The sequence below is a fragment of the Neolamprologus multifasciatus genome, chromosome 5, assembly GCF_963576455.1.
Source record: "Neolamprologus multifasciatus chromosome 5, fNeoMul1.2, whole genome shotgun sequence".
Lineage (NCBI taxonomy): Eukaryota > Metazoa > Chordata > Actinopteri > Cichliformes > Cichlidae > Neolamprologus > Neolamprologus multifasciatus.
Window position 1 is genome coordinate 10,080,030 of NC_140443.1, and position 21,952 is coordinate 10,101,981.

Sequence of the window (21,952 nt, forward strand, 5' to 3'; positions counted from 1 at the left end):
ACAAATGTCGCCTCAAGGCGCTTCATAGATACAGAGAAAAGCCCAACAATCATATGACCCCCTATGAGCAAGCACTTTGGCGACAGTGGGAAGGAAAAACTCCCTTTTAACAGGAAGAAACCTCCGGCAGAACCAGGCTCAGGGAGGGGCGGCCATCTGCTGCGACCGGTTGGGGTGAGAGAAGGAAGACAGGATAAAGACATGCTGTGGAAGAGAGACAGAGATTAATAACAGATACGATTCAATACAGAGAGGTCTGTTAACACATAGTGAGTGAGAAAGGTGACTGGAAAGGAAAAACTCAATGCATCATGGGAATCCCCCGGCAGCCTACATCTATTGCAGCATAACTAAGGGAGGATTCAGGGTCACCTGGTCCAGCCCTAACTATATGCTTTAGCAAAAAGGAAGGTTTTAAGCCTAATCTTAAAAGTAGAGATAGTGTCTGTCTCCTGAATCCAAACTGGAAGCTGGTTCCACAGAAGAGGGGCCTGAAAACTGAAGGCTCTCCCTCCCATTCTACTTTTAAATACTCTAGGAACAACAAGTAGGCCTGCAGAGCGAGAGCGAAGTGCTCTAATAGGGTGATATGGTACTACAAGGTCATTAAGATAAGATGGGGCCTGATTATTTAAGACCTTGTATGTGAGGAGCAGGATTTTGAATTCAATTCTGGATTTAACAGGAAGCCAATGAAGGGAAGCCAAAACAGGAGAAATATGCTCTCTCTTTCTAGTCCCTGTCAGTACTCTTGCTGCAGCATTTTGGATTAACTGAAGGCTTTTCAGTGAGTTTTTTGGACATCCTGATAATAATGAATTGCAGTAGTCTAGCCTGGAAGTAATAAATGCATGAACTAGTTTTTCAGCGTCACTCTGAGACAGGATATTTCTAATTTTAGAGATGTTGCGCAAATGGAAGAACGCAGTCTTACATATTTGTTTAATATGTGCGTTGAAGGACATATCCTGGTCAAAAATGACTCCAAGGTTCCTCACAGTGTTACTGGAGGCCAAGGTAATGCCATCCAGAGTAAGAATCTGGTTAGATACCATATTTCTAAGCTTTTCAGCGCCGAGTACAATGACCTCAGTTTTATCTGAGTTAAGAAGCAGAAAGTTAGTGGCCATCCAAGTCTTTATGTCTTTAAGACATTCCTGCAGTTTAACTAATTGGTGTGTGTTATCTGGCTTCATGGACAGATAGAGCTGGGTGTCATCTGCATAGCAGTGAAAATGTATGCTATGTCTTCTAATGATGCTGCCTAGGGGAAGCATGTATAATGTAAACAGAATTGGTCCTGTGGAACTCCATAATTAACCTCAGTGTGTGAAGAGGACTCTCCATTTACATGCACAAATTGGAGTCTATTAGATAGATATGATACAAACCACTGCAGTGCAATACCTGTAATACCTACAGCATGTTCTAATCGCTCTAATAGAATATTATGGTCAACAGTATCGAATGCTGCACTAAGGTCAAGAAGGACAAGCACAGAGATGAGTCCACTGTCAGAGGCCATAAGAAGATCATTTGTAACCTTCAATAAAGCTGTTTCTGTGCTGTGATGAACTCTGAAACCTGACTGAAACTCTTCAAATAAACCATTCCTCTGCAGATGATCTGTTAGCTGTTTGACAACTACTCTTTCAAGGATTTCTGATATGAAAGGAAGGTTGGAGATTGGCCTATAATTAGCTAAGACTGCTGGGTCTAGAGATGGCTTTTTGAGTAAAGGTTTAACTGCAGCCACCTTGAAGGCCTGTGGTACATAGCCGATTATTAGAGATAGGTTGATCATATATAAGATCGAAGAATTAACCAATGGCAGGACTTCTTTGAGCAGTTTTGTAGGAATGGGGTCTAAAAGACACGTTGATGGTTTGGAGGAAGTAATTATTGAAGTTAACTCAGAAAGATCGATTGGAAAAAAAGAGTCTAACTTAACATCAATGGAACTAAGAGTAGCTGTAGATAATATTACATCTGTGGGATGATTATTGGTAATTTTTTCTCTAATGATAAAAATTTTATTTGTGAAGAAGTTCATGAAGTCATCACTAGTTAACGTTAAAGGGATGGTTGGCTCAAAAGAGCTCTGACTTTTTGTCAGCCTGGCTACAGTGCTGAAGAGAAACCTGGGGTTGTTCTTATTTTCTTCAATCAGTGATGAGTAGTAAGCTGTTCTGGCTTTGCGGAGGGCTTTCTTATAAAGCAACAAACTATTTATCCAGGCTAAATGATGATCCTCTAAATTTGTGACATGCCATTTCCTCTCCAGATTACGAGTCATCTGCTTTAGGGTACGTGTTTGAGAATTATACCACGGGGTCAGGTACTTCTGATTAGAGACCTTAGTTTTCACTGGAGCTACAGTATCCAGAGTCGTACGTAGTGAGGAGGTGAAATTATTAACAAGATAATCGACCTCTGTTGGGGTAGCGTTCAGATAGCTGCTCTGCTCTGTGTTGGTACAGGGCATTGACGATGATAACAGTGGCTGGATTATATTCTTAAACTTAGTTACAGCGCTTTCAGAAAGACATCTACTTTGATAAAGTCCACTCTCCACTGCTGCGTAATCAATTATTGTAAATGTAAATGTTATCAAGAAATGATCAGACAGGAGAGGGTTTTCAGGAAACACTGTTAAATGTTCAGTTTCTATGCCATATGTTAAAACAAGATCTAGAGTGTGATTAAAGTGGTGGGTGGGTTCTTTTACATTTTGAGAGAAACCAATTGAGTCTAACAACAGATTAAATGCCATGTTGAGGCTGTCATTTTTAGCATCTACATGGATGTTAAAATCACCCACAATAATTATTTTATCTGAGCTCAGAACTAAATTAGATATAAAGTCTGAGAAATCAGACAGAAACTCTGTGTAAGGCCCAGTTGGACGATAGATGATAACAAGTAAGACTGGTTTCTGAGTTTCACAGCTGGGGTGGACAATGTTAAGCATCAGGCTTTCAAATGAATTAAAAGTCTGTCTTGGTCTTTCATTAATTAATAGACTGGTGTGAAAAATTGCTGCCACACCGCCCCCTCGACCTGTGCTTCGAGATTTCTGGTAGTTAGAATGACTCGGGGGTGTTGATTCATTTAAACTAACATAATCATCCTGCTGCAACCAGGTTTCTGTAAGGCAGAGTAAATCAATTTGTTGATCAATTATTAAGTCATGTACTAACAGAGACTTGGAGGAGAGAGACCTAATATTTAATAATCCACATTTCACTGTTTTACTCTTTGGTTCAGATGTGGATACTGTATTGTTCTTTCTTTGTGATTGTTTAAGTTGTTTGTTGCTGGTTTTTAGTTTGTTTTTTGTCTTTTTGGAAGCAGACACAGTCTCTATGGAGATGGGTTTTTGGGGGGGTAGCAGGAGGAGAGAAGCTGCAGAGAGGCGTGTAAGACTGCAACTCTACTTCCTGGTCCCAACTCTGGATAGTCATGTTTTGAGGGGTTTAATAAATTTGTCCATATTTCTAGAAATGAGAGCTGCTCCATCCAAAGTGGGATGGATGCCATCTCTCCTAACAAGACCAGGTTTCCTCCAGAAGGTTTGCCAATTATCTATGAAGCCCACATCATTTCTGGGACACCACTCAATTCAATACTGAGAAAGCAAATTTACATTATTTCACACGGTATTAAGTCAATATCTTCTAAATGTAGGGTTAAGTCTTTTGGAAACATAAAAAAAACAAGTTATCTCTAAAATATATTTAAACATTAACTGCATAGTCATATGAAAAAAAATCAAAACAAGACTTCCCATGTTTTCAGATGTCATAGCACATCTATGTCGAAGCATGCATATTTGAAATAATGTCTTAACAAAGCAGACCGGCTACGACCAGCTCACCAATTGTGTTAAAATAAATGAGGAAAACAGACTGTTATATTACCAACACACACATTAATGGCATGCCAACACAACATTATTCTGAATAAAATAAATCTATTAAAAAAAGTCACTAGGCTAACTGTTTTCAAAGAATTGCTACTAACTCTTTACCAAGCATAGATAAAAGGCCAGACTCAAGGCAGGGATTTTATTACACCGCAGTTTCTCTATGTCATTTTCTCCCTCACACTCCTCAGACCCGCAGCTTTGAGGCTCTTACATGTTGCAAATGCTCATTTTCAAAGAGATTACAACACATATCTGTCAGAAGCAGAATTGCATGGATATTATGCATGGGGGACAACTCAGAAGTCTGCCAGTGGGGAACACATTGCAGTGTGCCTGAACCATCAACAGAGATTAGGGGTGACTTCTTAAAATGGGACAAGACCAGGCTTGCGGGGTTGACCAGGTTAGAACCAGCTGTAGACGTGCTTTAGCTGCACAATTTCACTTTATTTGCAGCACACGTAGAAAGGCAGAAATAAAACGTCTTTGTCAGCTACAAGTATTTCCTGAAGCAATTGGCCTCACATGACTCACTGAAAAGAGTGATACCCTGCAGTGGCTTTACTTGTGGCTATTAATACAGTAATGCAACACACAAACACAAATCAGAGTATACACTTAAAATAAGACCAGGGAGAAAGGACACTTACCATAACTTTTCAAATATAGCAACAAAAAAAAAAATGCTATAGTATCTCAATTTAATTATTTGAAGTGGGCCTGTTTTGATCATTTCGAGCTCAAAGTTTTTATTCCTGGGCTCTAACAGAGTAGATTTGCAAGATTAACAGTGTAAAAAAGTTTTTATTTAGTTTCTACTGGCCATTCTGTTTATCCTCTGTATGAAACAAGCTGTCTTATATCCTGTTTCCTTACTATCTTCCCTAAAAGCCCCTTTTATTTCTGATTGGTTTCCTTTTGCTCTGCTTCAGCACATGGTGCTTGTTAGCACCACCTGCTATGTGGAGGCATTTAAAAGAAACATGATTTGTAGCTCTTGATTTGAAATTGTTTCGTCTTGATTTGATTATTTCTAATATAAGAGTGGACAGCACAAAAACCCTCTCCAACCGAGACTGCATTAGAGCATTGCCTGGTTATTATGGAGCATACATCCACATATATACAAAGTTGCAAATGTACCATTCCAGGTTTGCCCTGAGCAGAAGTTTCAAGGGCGTAGATTTGATTTTGGCATTGGTGGGGACGGATGATTCAACCACCGAACTCTGCCCTGTTTCTTTTTTTTCCCCCTTTTTGTTTTTGCTTCTTAATAAAAAGAGGAGAAATATACTTGCCTACATATGCTATTCTATGTGCTTTTAAACCATTTAAAATCACAATTCATAGTTTTATATGTGAATTATATAATGTTAAATTACTATTAAACAAATGGCTGACTAAGTATTTTAGGCTTTAGTTTACTTCAGCCATAATCCATATAAATCAGGTATCATACAAAAATAAAAATAGCTTCAAATACAGTCAGGACAATAAAAGAACATGACTTTAAGGACTTAACATCATTTCTTCAGTTATAGTACACCAACATCTGTTATATTTTGGCACTAAGGGAACACTGAATGACCTGGTGGTTTTTGTCCATAAAATCTTTCAGCAAAATTATGCAACAGTTTAGGCACACTACACTATTGCCCCTATCAAATCAGTGAGCTGAGATTTTCTATTCTAAACATGAACTACTGTTACAGCAACAGACATGGACTACTGGTGTCCCACACAACAACTGTTTGTAGGGTGAGTGCATTTTTAAAACAATTTGTGCAAACTGCACTACAAGGTGGATATTTGCAAAATCATGACTACCTCATGACATTTTGTCTCAAAAACTAACCCTAGGAATATGTCAGTGCCATTAGGATGAAATTATTGTGTCACCAACATTTTAACGTTAGACATATAATTTTAACAGCCTCTGTAAACTAATATCCTGGCCTGCTCAAAGCTGCCGTTTTCTCTGACAGTTTCAATCAAAATTAGAAATGCTACTCTGAGACTAAGAGAACTAATAGTGCTGCCTGTTGTGCAGTTAGTTTCCAAAACACGTTATTTATGGTTACATACAATTTTAGACTGATGTGGGCCAAAGCCTAGCATAGCCTGTAACGTTATTATGATGGACACATTTTATGAGTGAGCTTCACTTTAAGTGACTTGCAGGTTTCTTTGAAAAATACTTACATCCAGGTTCTTCCTTTGTGCTGCCATCCTCCTCTCCTCCTTGCAGCGCAGGCTTGCCGCTGCTAAAACTAAACAGAGCTCCCTGAAAGGCACAGCCAATCACATTGGCCATATTTGTCACATGAGGTAGGACTCCAGTAGAGAACGTAATTTAACTCTTTCTGCACCACTGGGTGAATGAGATGTTGACAGATCGTTTTTTTCTTTCTATCGGGTTTGATTTTCTTTACTCAAATAGATCAAATTATTGGTGGGGACAATTCAATAATCGCTGAATATTGGTGGGGAAGTTTAAATGTTGGGAGTAAAGAACAGGTGGGATTGTCCTTTCTATAAAAGGAACAGAAATATGGGGGGGAAGTACAATATCTAAATTTTTTAAGGTATAATTAAAAAAAATGTTTAATAAAATATCTATTTTTAGCACCAATCTTTTAATAGACTAATAAAGAAGAGAAACAAGTCATATAGAGTGTGTACTTGATTTTAAATGCCACTCTTTCTGAAAATGAGTTACAAGAAGAAGAAAAACAGTTTGAAAGCCAAATGAAAAAGTCTGCTTGACTGGGAAATTATAGCATAAATCACTACAATTTTGCTTCTACAAAGTCACTTGCGTGAAGGGGCTTGAGACCCTCAAATTCCTATCTACATCTTAAATTCAAAATCCAAATGCTCTCATGAGAACCAGAGCCATTGTGTGAATGGTTGAAAGCAGCGTGTTGTAAAGAGCGCTTTTAGTACTCTGGGAGAGTAGAAAAGCGCTATATAAGAATCAGTTCATTTACCATTTAAAATAAAAGGTATAAATATTAGGGGTGGGTTTTAATAATCGATTCATCGATTAAAATCGATTCTGGCTTGGATAACGTGATATCAATTCATTAAAATCCTGAATCGATTTTTTTATATAAATGTATTTTGCCCAAAATTCCAGAATCTCAGGTGAAACATCACAAAATTTTGACAACCACCAAACATTTAAAACAGTAAATGAGAGCAGGTACACGGCTTCTGCACAAAGACGTAAACACAAAGCGCGGACCCGCGGATCAGAATCAGTGAGATGTCACCTTTCTCACCCGACGGCACGGACACGGTCGGGGCTGAAAGCCGACAGCTCACTGATTCTGATGTTTCGGCGGGTCTGCGGTTTGTGTTTACGCCCTTTTTGTGCTGATTCTAAAGCTGTTAGTTTTATCTCCCTCCAAACAATATTGACCGAACCAGCGGCAAAAGAAGAGACACGCTTAGCCGTGTCTCTAATAAAATCGCTGTAAATTCAGAGGTAATGTTCATAAGTTGATTAATGGTTTTCTTTTGTTTTTGATGTACTGCAGAATCTTTTTATAAAATCCCAGGCCAGGAAAATCACCTTCATGTTTTTCTGTGTTTTACCTTCAGCTACTTTGACACAAAGGCATCTGCTGTGATGCTTACACCTTTGATAAAGTCTGGAAAGTGTCAGCTTCCTTTTTATAGATACAAAAATATGTAAATGTACTGATCTGAATTATAATATTTCTGACTGTCTGAGGCAAAATTTCCCAGATTCAAATCGAATTGAATCGGAATCGAATCGATTCTAGAAATCAGTGATGATACCCAGCCCTAATAAATATGTCTTTGCTATTTACTAGCAAGTTAGGTACCACACATAGTCTTGCGACCCGTCTAATCAGAAGTACTGCTAATTTCCTGGAAATATTGATGTATTGTAATACTACTGTTACTCACCTGCTTCCTAAGCAAGGTTCTACAAAAGAACTATACACAGAACTTCACGTGTATTTTTCTTCCTTTCTAGGATATCAGGGAGTGACTGCTTTGACTTTCCTTTGGCCTAATGGTTATATGGATTTTCAGTTTTACTACTGCCGTACCCTCTATCAAAGTCATGATGTCACACAGGTCTGTGACTTTACAAGGTCCCAAAAGCTAGATCACAAGTCATCCAACGTTATAGGAGTGCACCCTTTAGGTTTGACGTATACCAGAAGGACGATTTCTAAATAAATCAATTTTAATTTTATTATTTTATTATATTATATTATATTATATTATATTATATTATATTATATTATATTATATTATATTATATTATATTATATTATATTATATTATATTATATTTTTAGTTTAATTTTATTAATTAATTTTTGCATTTATGAATATGCAAAATATAACTTTACTTCTTATGAGACCCATCTGTTTAGTTAGGTGGGATTTTGGTTTGATTTGTTTTGTGAGGTATTTGCAGATTATTAAATCTGCATATTAAAACTATATGCAGAAATGCCCTCAAAATGGCTTAACTCAACTTTGCTTTATCCCTTTTCCCCATAGTGTAAATGTCAAGCCATTATTGAGACATAACTGAAATAAAGTTTAAAGTTCATGTTTATATGGCCAAATACTAGTCAACTATGTGATAACACAATATAATATCTGTAGTATCCCAGAATCAGTGTTAATACTTGTTGCTTTTATATTTATGTTAATATTTAAATCTCCATTTCTACACTTTATTTTATACAATTGCTTTGTTTTCTGTTGTATGTATATAGCATATGCTGCTATGACAACTCAGCTTCCCTCTGGGATCAATAAAGTTTCTCTGATTCTGATATCATTGAGCTGAATTGAAATCCTTTGTCTCTTCCTTACTCTGTTGTTGGGACTGCTGTCCCTCCTCCTGCGGTGCACTGCAAACCTAGTGCTAGCAACAGTTACTAGTTGTGGCTGGTACTGCTGTTGATGGTTGATGACTGCTGCAGCCCCGACAGCAAAAACGTTGATAAATTTGACACATTTTGCTGCATCTATTTCTAGTTTCTTTTTATTTTTCTCCTTTACCTTTTCAGCTCCATCCTTTCATTTACAATGTTGGGATTTCTGTTGTCTTTTGTTGTCAGCCACTTTTGTCAGCATGAGTTTTTCCATTGAGATGTATTTTCAAAGTGTTCGTTTAATTATTTACTTATTAATTTTTATCAGTGTATACATTTGAGCCTATGTGTATACTTTTGTTCCTCTTTGGATTAGAGAAAATCTGAAATAGATTCAAACATTCGCACCAAATGCTTGTTTTGTAAAGTTATTAAGGATTTATAATGTACAATCATTCCACCCAAAGTCCAAAATTAGCATGACGTACATACCCATAATGAGTGTATGTAAATGTTTGATCACAACTATGTATTATTAAGTGTTTTTTTTTTCCTTAATCAGTTGATTACTTATTACAGTGAATCACAGGTTAAAACCTTAAAAAGCCACTAGTTGCTTCTGCACACATACTGTTTTATGTTCCATATGTTTATTTTTTGTAATTACTATGCATGTGACATCACTTACAGGACTTGCATGTTTTCTCCTGTTGGTAGGCATACTTTGATCAAAAATAATTTCAACTGTTCCAAGCAAGGTTGACTTTTATCCAATAATGTCATTTTGTCATCAATTTGCATTTGTATATGAATGCAAATTCATTTTGATTTATACTTGTAGTGTATAAATCAAATTATTTTCAAAAGCTCTTTGATTTAAACTATGTCAACTAACAGGTTAACTTGCTGTAATACGTGCGAGTTAAAAACGATCATTTCCCTGTGGCAGTCATCCCAAACCCAGAAATCACCAAAATCTGATCAACTGAACCTTGGGCATTTGGCCATCTGTCACCACATTTCATCCAAATCCACTGATTAACTTCTGGGTTATCTTGCTAGAAGTCACAAAACAGATGAGTGAAAATATAACCACATTTGTTGTTTGAGGCAAACATTTTATCTCAGTATTTTAGACTTATCGTACAGCCTGACAGCCTTCCATTCCAAGTGTCTAAATGATTTTGCTTACTGCCACAACATCTGGGTCACTTCACATCTTAAAAGAAATCATTTTGTGTGTGTCAAGTTGCTGATGGAGGATAAAGAGAGAATTTTTAATTCAGTTCCACCAAAGCCATACTGTAAGTACTTTGCTTGCTTATGCCTGAAAGCATGTAATTATGCTCCCACCCCATCTCTCCCTCTGTTCCTCTTTGCTTCTTTCTCATTTTTTCACACATATTAAACACACATGCACAAGGAAAACTACAGTACTACTGAAAGATGAAGTTAAGTTCCCTTAAAACATTGCAGCAATGTCTCTCAATTCCCGAGAATTCATTTAAAAACTTCAAGCTTTCCTTACTTTGAAGATATATAGCAAGACGTCTGCTCTCTTTTCTTTTTTCTTTTCTTTTCTGAGCGGTCATCCACACAGGCTCATAAGCCAAGGGCTTTGACAACAAAAGCACTCTTTTCGTCATTTGCACAGGAAAGCATTAGAGCTTATAGCCTGTTCATATTACGCATATGCCAGTATATATTGCTATTTATTGCAAGACAATAATAAATTACAATTCAATTAAGTTTCCTATCAGAACATATTTCATTCTTGAAAAATGATTGTAATGTTAAAGGATGCAAAGTAAACAACTTTACATCTTGATATATTAAAATAAAAAGAATTTTAAAAAGACATTGTACAATTTGTAGTAGTTGCAATGATGTAAATATTAGTTCTAGTTAGGAAAAAAGTCCTCTACACTTACCATTAAAACAATGTAAAGTAGGTAATAATTTTTTTCCTTCCTGCATTCACTCTGGAACTTGAAGAACTTTTTGTACCTTTGAGCGAAAACATTATAGCTACTTATGGAGGAAGGAAATATCAAATAATAAAAGCACACGTAAAGGTCTGGGCTATTTTAGACTCCAAGAGAACAGCTGAACATTGTATTTAGTATGGTTGTAGGAGAAATGACAGTCACCTTTAAAAAAAACCATGAAGGCTTGTGAGATGCATCGTGTCAGTAGGTGTCAGACAATGGTCTATAAACTACAAACTAACAGCACTGCACTGGCAGACATGCTGGAACAGGTCGTCTCCAGGGTGGATTAACCTTATATATAAACTCTCCTAAACTAAAAATTATTTCTGAACAGATCAAGGATTATGAATTTCAGGTGACATATGCATTATAAAAGAATGACCTCATGGGCTGTATAAGCAGGAGACCACCAACTACTTTTACTGTGTACTAGTAAAATTATAGACAGTATGGTCTCAGTGTATTTGACTCATGTCCGCATCTTCTAGACCAGGGGTGGGCAATTCCAGGCCTCGATGGCCGGTGTCCTACAGGTTTTAGATCTCACCTTGGGTCAACACACCTGAATCACATGATTAGTTCGTTACCAGGCCTCTGGAGAACTGCAGGACATGTTGAGGAGCTAATTTAGTCATTTAAATCAGCTGTGTTGGTTCAAGGACACATCTAAAACCTGCAGGGACACCGGCCCTCGAGGCCTGGAGTTGCCCACCCCTGTTCTAGACAGTCAACTACTGTTTAAGGAGCAGTCAGGGTTAAATACCTAAGCAATGTCTGACATTCGTTATATTTAGACATCATAAAAAGTGGGAAGGACACATATGCTCATCTGTCATATCTATCTGTTTAGACATATCGAGTGGATTTTAAACCATCCCTCACCTGTCGCAGACTCTATGAAGAGACCTATCGCCTGAGGAGACTTCTTTGTTCTGTCTACAGTATAAGTGAGTCGCAAACACAGCTGAAGGACACATCCTCAATACCAGCAATGCAACCATTGCTGGCAAAGGCAAAGCAATAGCTTTTTTACCTAGAGTGTCCTTTATGTGAATGTCAAAGTGTCCATGCAAGAGCCACAGCGCACCAACATGAGGCACTGTAGTCTACAACCAACATTCCCTCAGTGAAGAACTACTTCAGAAAAGGTGGTGATGATATTCCTTACCTCACTCATCTTACAAGCTATATATAGCAGGAGAAAAAAAACAGATGCCTTACTTTGCAAGAATCAAATCTAAGTTGTAGGTTTCGCCTTACATTTGCAATTATAATAGTCACATTTGTTCCTGTTAATACTTCCCAGACATCTAAGCATTTGCTATCCGTTTCATATAGTGCAGTAAGAGACCAAGACACTCATCTTTCACAACTCCTCTTACATTAAGATTAGGTTGCTGATGTTGACTCAGATTGCTCTGTGAGCAGTGACACTGTATGTATCATCCTCATCTACATTCCCTTGTGCAGCCAAGTCACTCACCAGAGATGAAGTCAGACTTCAGTAGATGAAATTAATCGCTTAACCTCTACACAATCAGCTGCCAATAAATTACACGGGGAAATGACTTATTGCATACATCAAGCTCGCATCACCAGAAGTTAGTCTGTCATACTTAATCAGAAGGTTTGGTGATATGCACATTTTTGTGGAAAGAAATTCCATTGTCACTGTAATCAAAAGCTACAGTATACTGCAGATGTATCCCTGTAGTGGAATCACGCAGAGACTGACTCTCATCAAATATAATCTGCAGCTTCCCACCAAAAGTGTCCGTGTTTATCCATATGCTGTCCATATTTCTTCACGAAAGGGAAAGAATAACAGAGCTAATGACAAAAATCACATTCTGATTCCGTTGAATGCTCTTATATAAAAGCTAACTTAGCCATATTGTGAGAAAGGATTCCACTGTGAACATCACAGATGAGTAACATTCAATCAAGTGGAAAAAAAAAAACCTACATCCATGTCCACAGGCCATACCAATATCTGTATTCATGCTGACAACATGCCGTGGGGATTAATGGTGATGTAAATGGGAGCACTCACACTTCACTGCAGCTGGTTTACATCATCCGAGCATTGGTTGAGCTTTGGCTTGGGTTTCAGTTCTCACAGTCATTTCGTCAGTTTTGAGGGTATCTCTAGGTTTAAAGGAGCTGGTCAAGTAAGAGAGCAGAAGAGACACAAATATTATAATAACATTAGTCATTCTGAAGGGGTAGAGTTTATTCATGGTAAGTGGGGCTGTTAAAACCTCTGCCTCTAGCCGACCCCTCTGTCTGGCAATAAATATTTTAAAACAGGCCCTGAAGGTCATTTCTAAGGTATGTGTGAATTTATATTCAGTGTGACAGTGTTTAAACATCAAACTGAGAGTGTTTATTGCCTTGCACTGTCTAAGCAATGCATGCTACTAAATACTTACTGTAGTTTACTTTTTTCCCCGCTATTTATAGAGATTTTTGTTAACACAGTATGGTGCAGTATCAGACCATAAACACAGATACAGTGGGGGAAAATAATTATTTGATCCCGTACTGCTAATTTTTGTGGTAATTTCATTTTAATGGAGAGAAACAGCCAAACAAATCAAGAAAAAACACATTACATAAAAATTATATATTGATTTGCATGTCACTGAGGAAAATAACTATTTGATCCGTTACAACTCTGCCTCAATTTTGTCTCCCACAGATTGGCTGTGTGACCATGTGGCAATCAATCAATCAATTACAGATACTCCTGATCTGAACTTGTAAAAACAAAAAAAAAACCTGTACATAGAATCAATTTCTTCCATTCCAACCTCTCCACCACAAAGAGCTGTCAAATGACACCATGGAAAAAATGTAGACCTGCACAAGACCATCAGAAAGAAGCTTGGTGTGAGGATAGCAGCTGTTAGTGTAATTATAAGGAAATGGAAGAAATATAAATTGACTATCAATACTGTATGATCTTGTCATGGGACGGTGGTGGATTAACCCAATAATGAGCTGAAGGCAAGTGGGACCACATACACCAAGAACACTATTAATACCAAACTATGGCCTAATCGATTGAAATCTTGCAGTGCCTGTAAGGTCTCTCTGCTCAAGACGGCGCATGTACAGGTTTAAGTTTGCCAATCAAACATCTAAATAATTTAGAGAAGGCCTGAGACACAGTGCTGTGGTCAGAAGAAACCATTAGACCACCACATGTCTAGACCATCTCCCCAGTCAAACACAGAGGTGGAAACAAATGCTGCTTTTCTGATAAGGGTACAGAACAACTTCACCGCATTGAGGGAACAAAGGACAGAGTCATGTACCGTAAAATCTTGGAACCTTGGACAATGACCCAAAACATACTACCAAGGCAACAAAGAAATGGCTTACTAAGAAGCACAATAAAGGTGTTTTCACACCTGTGGTGTTTAAACCTTTTAAATCAAACTCTCATTTGTTTTCCCCTCTGGCTGCGGTTCTTTTGCGCAGGTGTCAAAACCACAAGTGCACTCTGGTGCGGACCAAAACAATCACAATGAGACCCTTCCTCGTGTGGTTTATAGTGACACATTTTGGTTCACTTGGATTTGGAAACAAATGAAACCATAGGGAAAAGCTACAAGTTTAAAAAGAAATGCTTTCCATCAAGGATTTCTTCACCAAGTACCAAGTACTATTTTGTTTGGGGATCAAATACGTATTTTACATAATCACATGCAAATCAATTTATCATTTTTATGTAATGTGGGGGGGGGTTGGTATTTTTGGTTGATATTCTGTTTCTCTCCATTGAAATGAACCTATCAAAAATGATAGACTGAGAATTTCTTTGTAAGTGGGTAAACTTACAAATTCAACAGGGGGCCAAATAATTATTTGCCCCACTGTAATTTGGCTATTGTGTACCATACAGTAAGGTTAGTATGTAAAAAGAAAATACATACGGTTTAATACATAAATAGATCACTTTTAACAAAGGGGCTTGTTGAAGGCAACAAAGTTGGGTGGAAACACCAACCTAAGGTAATGCCGTCTTTTATTTTAAGAGCCCACCTTGAATTAATCCAATTTAAGGGTTTAGCTACACCGTGCACAGCAGTATTCACTCAAACTAATCCATCTCACACCCACATCGTTGTGCACACATAAGCTTGTGTGCATGTTTGCAAATACAGGCATCCATTCATGCTGTCATACCATATAAACTTTTGCAGAAGAACACACACATAAACATCATATGTTACCAAGATCCAAAAACTGCCGCTACATAACAGCTATTTCTGTTTATCTGCAAGAAAGAAATTGGGATCACCTCTTAGTCCATGGTCATCATCATCATCATCTACCATACTGACACTCTTATAATGAACTTTTAAAGACTCCTTGTGCCATGCTTGCAAACACAGTCTTCTGCTGGACATTTTAACATTAAGAAATATCAACAAAGATTCATTCTGTCCTCTTATTTTAACCTCCTGAATATTCAGCAGCCAAGTTTTAGATGTCTGTTCTGTAAGTCAGAGCTTCGGGGATAAAAATCTGTACACAGACCACAAATGAATGAAAAAGTACCGTGACTGTCTCTGGGGCTCTATACACCTTCGGTATCAACACGGCCTCAGGGCAAAATGAATGAGAGCTGCAGACTAGAGGAGTGCAAAGGAAGCAAAGAGGCACCTGGTAAATACTCAAGGTTAGGTTTCATCTCCCTCCTTAAACATACATTTTGTCTGTCTATGGAGTCGATGCTGATGAAAGTCTTCCTACGACCACTACTAAAGTAATGTGTTACGCACCAGTAAAATATTAACTCGCATAACTGCCATGCTTTATTCATACAAATGTACTACATATACGTGTGAGTGTATGCATGTGTTGGCGTGTGTGCATGTATGCATGTCTATACTTGTATACATTTACTCTTTGATCACCAACTGCTTACTTCAAGCTATTTATGCAAAAAAAAAATTGGATTTTACACAAGAGCATCATTACACGCTTTCCACAATAAGAAGTGGATAATTTAGACACAAATTATGCTTATTGTTGCACTGACAGTTGTCAAAGAGTGCATATGAATGATTTTCAGTACTTGATGACTATTCATATCTCTGCATTTCCATTACTTTTTCTACCTTGAATTGAATTCTTGTAATGAAACATTGAACGCCATTGAAAAGACACTAAGTGTGCTTTAAACTGCCTTTAATGTTGAGATGGATCAGCCAATTAGCCATTGTATCTCACAGTGTGCTATTCAAATTCGCTAGAGTGAAATCAAAATGGAGTGTGTCAGAAAACACTATAATTTATTGCTGCAGCCTACCTCACTATTCTGCAAAGCAGCAAATCCACTTACAGTGCAGGGATCATCAGGCATACTCACACTACATGATGAGGAAAGACAAAGTGGAGGGTAAATGTAAAATTTTAGACATTTATATGAAGAAACAAAATGAAGGGTGAAAGTATAGGTGATGTGAACATCCTTTCACTCTGACCTGAATTTGATCATTAAAAATTTCACCGGATTACATCATGGAATTTTCTCTTAAAAGCTTACCTAAAGTCTGTTACACACTGTGAATTCCTATAATTTCACTACCACATCATAAAGTGTATTAACAGTAAAAATTGGACCAATGCTTCAGACTTTTTGGTTTAAAAAAAAATCCAAATTAAGTTGATTTGCACTAATGGCCTCAAAATAGTCAGATGATCTCTACAGAGCTTTCATAATGGACAATTAGTATCATCTGTTTGTCTGTCTGTTCTGTGGATCCTTATTTGGCTGTCCCCTACAGTTATGGAACTTCAGGACTTGGCATTTGAACATGAGCCCTGGAAGACACTGGCTAATTAGTTCCTAAGGAAGGAGCTATCCATCTTCCTTAGGAAGTGATGTTTCCACTTCCCATCTGTGGTCAGTGCTCTTTAAATTAAAATGTCTCAAACTCAGGAGGCAGAGAGTGACGTAGAATAAAACAGTAGTAAACTACAGGGATTTTTTTTTTAAACATACCTCATCAAGAACATATGCTCCCCTAACAGTGTTGCAGTTTTTTAAGAAAAAATGACTGGCTGCAAAATTGTCAAAAATTCTAATTAGGTTCAAGATTTATTATTCGTTATTTTTCAGGTTTTCCAAACAAACTACTGCTCCTCTAACTGAAAATAAAGAACTCAACTTAAGTTTAAAAAAAAGGACTGAAAAGAAGAACCAGCAGGCTTGAATCTGCTCAAAGGAACTTGGCTGATTAATAAAAGTCTCACCTGCTCAGGGGCTGTTCTCTTCTCTTACCAGATTTTATATTAAATTTTGAATAGTATTATTATCATTATTATTAATGGCACATAGCTTCATGTGAGATAACTGAGTTTAATGAATTTACTGTAGGCCAGGTCAATGTAAACATCACCTAAGTTGGCCCGAGTCAGAGTTTGCTGTGAAGTGACAGCTCTAACCACTGCATGATAATCTTGCCACAGTTGTTTCTATAATAAAAATCAAACCGTTGATGTGTTTGACTTTGGGCACTTAATTGATAGTAGTGCATTATGATCAGACTGTATTTACTGTTGCATGTATTTTAACATACATTGTCAAAGGTAGGCAAAGACAGACTTGCAGAGAGAATTATAACCATGCAGCATACAGATGAGAGAACTGTCAGGCAAAGACAGATCTAAAACCTAATCCAATTAGTTATTTTGTTAGAATCCAAAGTGACTACAAACATTGCTTTTGCTCTCACTGTTGTTTTTTTTCAAATGCATAGGGATCTTCCACCTGTATCAACTATGAGCAATCCAATTTGATTTTGTGCTATTAAGCTACAATGATTGCATTAATGTGGTTCATTTATGTTTCATTTATGTTTTGATCAAATTAGCATGTATTTTGCCACAGCATGAGCACAGTATGTACCCATTTAACATGGAAATGAGGTTTATGCTAATTGTGTACGGCCTAATATTATCTCACTTACTTTAAAATTTATTTATTTATCTGGAACAGTGAAAACACATTTTGGTATCTACATGTGTTTTTTATAATAAGAAATATTCTGAACTGTGGTCTGAAATGCCATCGCTTAGTGCCTAGCGCAGGGTAAGACAAAGAGGCCCATCTGCAATGAGGATCTGAGATGGAGGCAAGCAATCAAATATGACTAAAGGCATTACCAAGTAATGAGACTGTGGGTGGGGGATCTTTCCCCATCTAGAGTTATTGGATGAAGGCTGTTTGTGTAAATTCTAATCCTCAAAGTAGGAGTTTAGTGGAGAGAAAATAAGTTTACTGTAGAAAAACTATAAGCTTGTGTTTTATTTCTGCACTTGAAGAGAAGATGACAGTTTGCCATATCCAAATTGCTTTTGCACCAACTTATTACAAAAATAATGGGATGTCATGTGGTGGTTCCCTTCAAATCAAGAAAAACAATAAGCAAGATTTCATTGACATTTATGTTAACTAACATCATTATGAAGAGAACCGGTTACATTTATATGAAGAATCTTTAAATGGAGGAGCAGCAAACTCAACAGGAAATGATTTTCTGAATATTAAAGAGTGCAGACCTCTGTTCTGGGTCCGTAAATTGGTTCTCACAGATTGGAGATAATGTGACCCATGCCTCCTAAATACTGGTGGTTGGAGGTAGTGGTGACCAGTGTTGATCAAGTTACTTGAAAAAAGTAATCAGTAACTAATTACTGATTACTTCCCAAAAAAAGTAATCCCGTTACTTTACTGATTACTTATTTTCAAGAGTAATTAATTACTTAGTTACTTTTTTAAAAAACGATTTACAACTTGAACAGGTGATAAACTGATAGAACTTTCTGCCCAATTCTACTTTTTCTGCATAATCCATCATACAAAATGTAATCAAATGGAAAAGTCCCTTTTTAAAACTTGTTTTATTAGTTTTAATCTTTTAACTTTATGCATCAAGCAAAAATTTAATTATATGCAACATTCTCTGACTGGAAGAAATTTGTTTAATATTTAAACCTATTTTCTGCACATTCTAGCACATAAAATATATATATATATATACTTTGTGTTTACACTCAGTCTTTCAAATAGATGCAAGTAAAACACAGCAGAAAATAAATAAAGTCAAAGACTAGCGGTCCGTTTGCTCTATTTTCACCTGTAAAGCAGGAGTTGGGTAGGCGGAGGTTTACCCTGGTGCAGGTGTGCCACAGCGGTCAGTGGAAGGATACGGCAGTTTCTCTGTGAATTTCCCATTACGTCGTAGCGCACTCGGTGCTTGCTTGGAAGTTTAGGGGGGTTTTTTTTCGCTGTAAAAAGAAGTTTTCTTCCCAAGCACAACAGACGCTAATGTTTTTGTCACTTTTTATGGAATCAAACTCAAAGTAAGGTCAGTACTTCCATGCTTTAAACACTGCATGCTCATACTCTCTCCCGCCCACTCGCTATATGATCCATTTTTGATCTGCACACAGCTGTTGTCATGAACGTCGCACTTGCTTGCGTCACTGTCATGAGACATTCTTGCAAAAAAAATCACGGTTGCAGTAACGCAGTAACGCAGCGTTCCTACGGGAAAGTAACGGTAATCTAATTACCGTTTTTGCAATAGTAATCTCTTACTTTACTCGTTACTTGAAAAAAGTAATCGGTTTACAGTAACTGCCCATCTCTGGTGGTGACTGGTCCACTTGTTTTATTGTTTTATTAAGTCCAAAATCAACACAACCATCTAAATTACCAAGAGACTGGAGCATTTCATGCTTCCATCTGCTGATAAATATTGTGGAGACGTTGAGTCTATTTTTCAAGAGGGCTTGGCATCTGCTGACTGTGGCAAAACTAGTGCCAACAAGTACAAAGAGGACAGACAGCTATCAAAGCAACCTAGGCTTCAGTAACACTTCGGCAGTGCCATAATGTGAATCACTTCCATGTCATGGTATATTAGTAAATATCAGTTGTGCTTAGGGTGGAAAGGTCTACAGTGGTTAGCACTTTTGCCTCACTTTTGTTTTAAGTGAGGAATTTGTTTTTCCCCTCCTCTCTACTTACATTTCTTTAAATAACTGTAATGTGTGGAGATGTAAATACCTGACATGGGCACCAAAAGGCCCACCACCAAAGAGATTATGTAGGCGGTATGAACGAAATCAGGCAGCAGTTTAAAAAGTCTCTTATTTTATTTGCGTTAATCAAAGTTGCCAAAAATATGTTTTACTCTAAGCTGTACCATGTTCCTTCAGAACTTCTTAAATAACAGTTGATATAATGCTCTACAGTCACACACTGACATCCGTCATGTATGAATTCTATATTGTAACCTTTACGCTGTTCACTAAGAAAGTTGGAATTAATATAGATGCAAAAACGTTTGGAACATCTTGAGGATCACATTCGCTTTTTAGGCACTACATGCATAATCATGAACAGAGCAGTGAAAAAAAATACTTTGCTTGTGCCTCATCTAAAAATGATGCAAATGCTACAGCGTGGGAAGCTGTGAAAGCAATTGTAGTCAATTCAAATGCTGCAGACCGTTCTGTGTCGTGAAAATAGGCTTTTTAGAGCAAATGATCCTGTTACTTACAAAATCCTGATTGAGTAACAGTGATGCAAATGCAAAATGGTCAAGAAATGGTCATCTAGTCACAGAAAAATGTTTATCCATATGACTATCAGTAAATACAAATTGTTAAGCATGGCTCACTGTAATAATCTGACTTTATATCTCTGCAATGAATATGACACCCTGTTATTGGAATATTTGCACCCTGTTATTTGCATATTTGCATCGTAGGGGGGGCTGCCTATCCCAGCTGCCATAGGGCAAGAGGCAGGGTTCTCTGGAAAAGCTGCTAATCTGACCCAGGACAAATAAAGGTTTTACAACTCAATTTTTATTGTGTTTCTAAAATATTTTTTAGGTTTTCAGCTTGTACTAACAGACAAGTTAAAAAAAATAAAACCATTGTTAAATTTGTGTCTGATGTAATAGAAAAAATAAAGTTGTTCCGTTAAAACAAGTTTTTTTGACTCAACACAGGTCTATTTTATAGAACACATGAAACGGTTTATGATTATAATACAAATCACAACACACTATATAATAAACATGCAGTAGTATTTTTGCATTTCAAACCTACATTTAAATGCAGCAATTAATATTGTTGTCAAAAGCATTGCAAGAGATTTGTACTCATACACACTGTAACCCTGAAAAGGTTGCTTACAACTAAAAATTACAATATTTCCACAGCTGATATGAAAAAGCACACATTATAAATGGTAAATGGCCTGTATTTATATAGCGCTTTACTAGTCCCTAAGGACCCCAAAGCGCTTTACATATCCAGTCATCCACCCATTCACGCACACATTCACACACACATAAAAACAACATATAAAATGAACACATTATTAACAATGGTGTTAAAACTCGAATATTAAAACTTAAATACTAACTAAAGATGCAGTTTTTCAGATAATCAGTCATAAATCACAAATCTAGCTGATGGAAATTTCACAATTCTTTCTCGTACTTAGTCATTAACTACTGGGCAAATTATAGTTCTAAAGTTAGATAAGTGGCAGACAAAAAGTCAAAATATCATAAAAAGTGTGAATGTCTATGACAGTCCATTCCCTGACTGTTATTTTATTTTTTTTATGGGGGTGGGGGGTTACTTAGACCACAATTCCCACAAAACTGACACAGAACAGGCCACTCCTTTAGCACTATCTAACAATGTTTTCTTCAAATCAATTGGAGAGGGAATGCTGCAGACTTGATGAACGCCATAGTGAAAGAAATAAAGTGTCTACCTCTCTAATCATTTTGTGTTCATTAACTTGAGGCAGTCACGACTGTTGAATTGATTCTCAGTGTCAGTTTACTAGATTCAGACACACTGGTTTTCAGACTTAAAGCATTACTCCAGGTGGAAAAGGTCTATTTCATTGGTGGTCAGTTTAATGTAAAATATTTGTATATAAATCTTTTTTTCTAAAATTGTGAAATCCATGAAAACTGTCTGGGTAAAATAAACACACTGATGAATACTACTCAAAAAGATATGACAGGCATGGCATAATTTGACAGTAATTGGCAAATGCTTCTGTTCCTAGGTACTCACAATGTTTTAAGAAGGAAAAAGCAGAAAATC

The 21,952-nt window shown here is 37.0% G+C and overlaps 1 protein-coding gene across 2 annotated transcripts in view; it reads right to left on the reverse strand.

Annotated features, from left to right (window-relative positions):
* The window catches only part of igsf21a (immunoglobin superfamily, member 21a), a 241,972-nt gene that overhangs the window by 189,981 nt on the left and 30,039 nt on the right, over window positions 1–21,952 (reverse strand). The window contains exon 2 of one of the 2 annotated variants that reach the window (XM_085160777.1): window positions 12,843–12,952. The gene's annotated coding sequence lies outside the window, so the exon portion shown is untranslated. Of the gene's footprint in view, window positions 1–12,842; window positions 12,968–21,952 lie in introns of those variants that run through there. The other variant, XM_085160778.1, reaches the window with a different exon arrangement.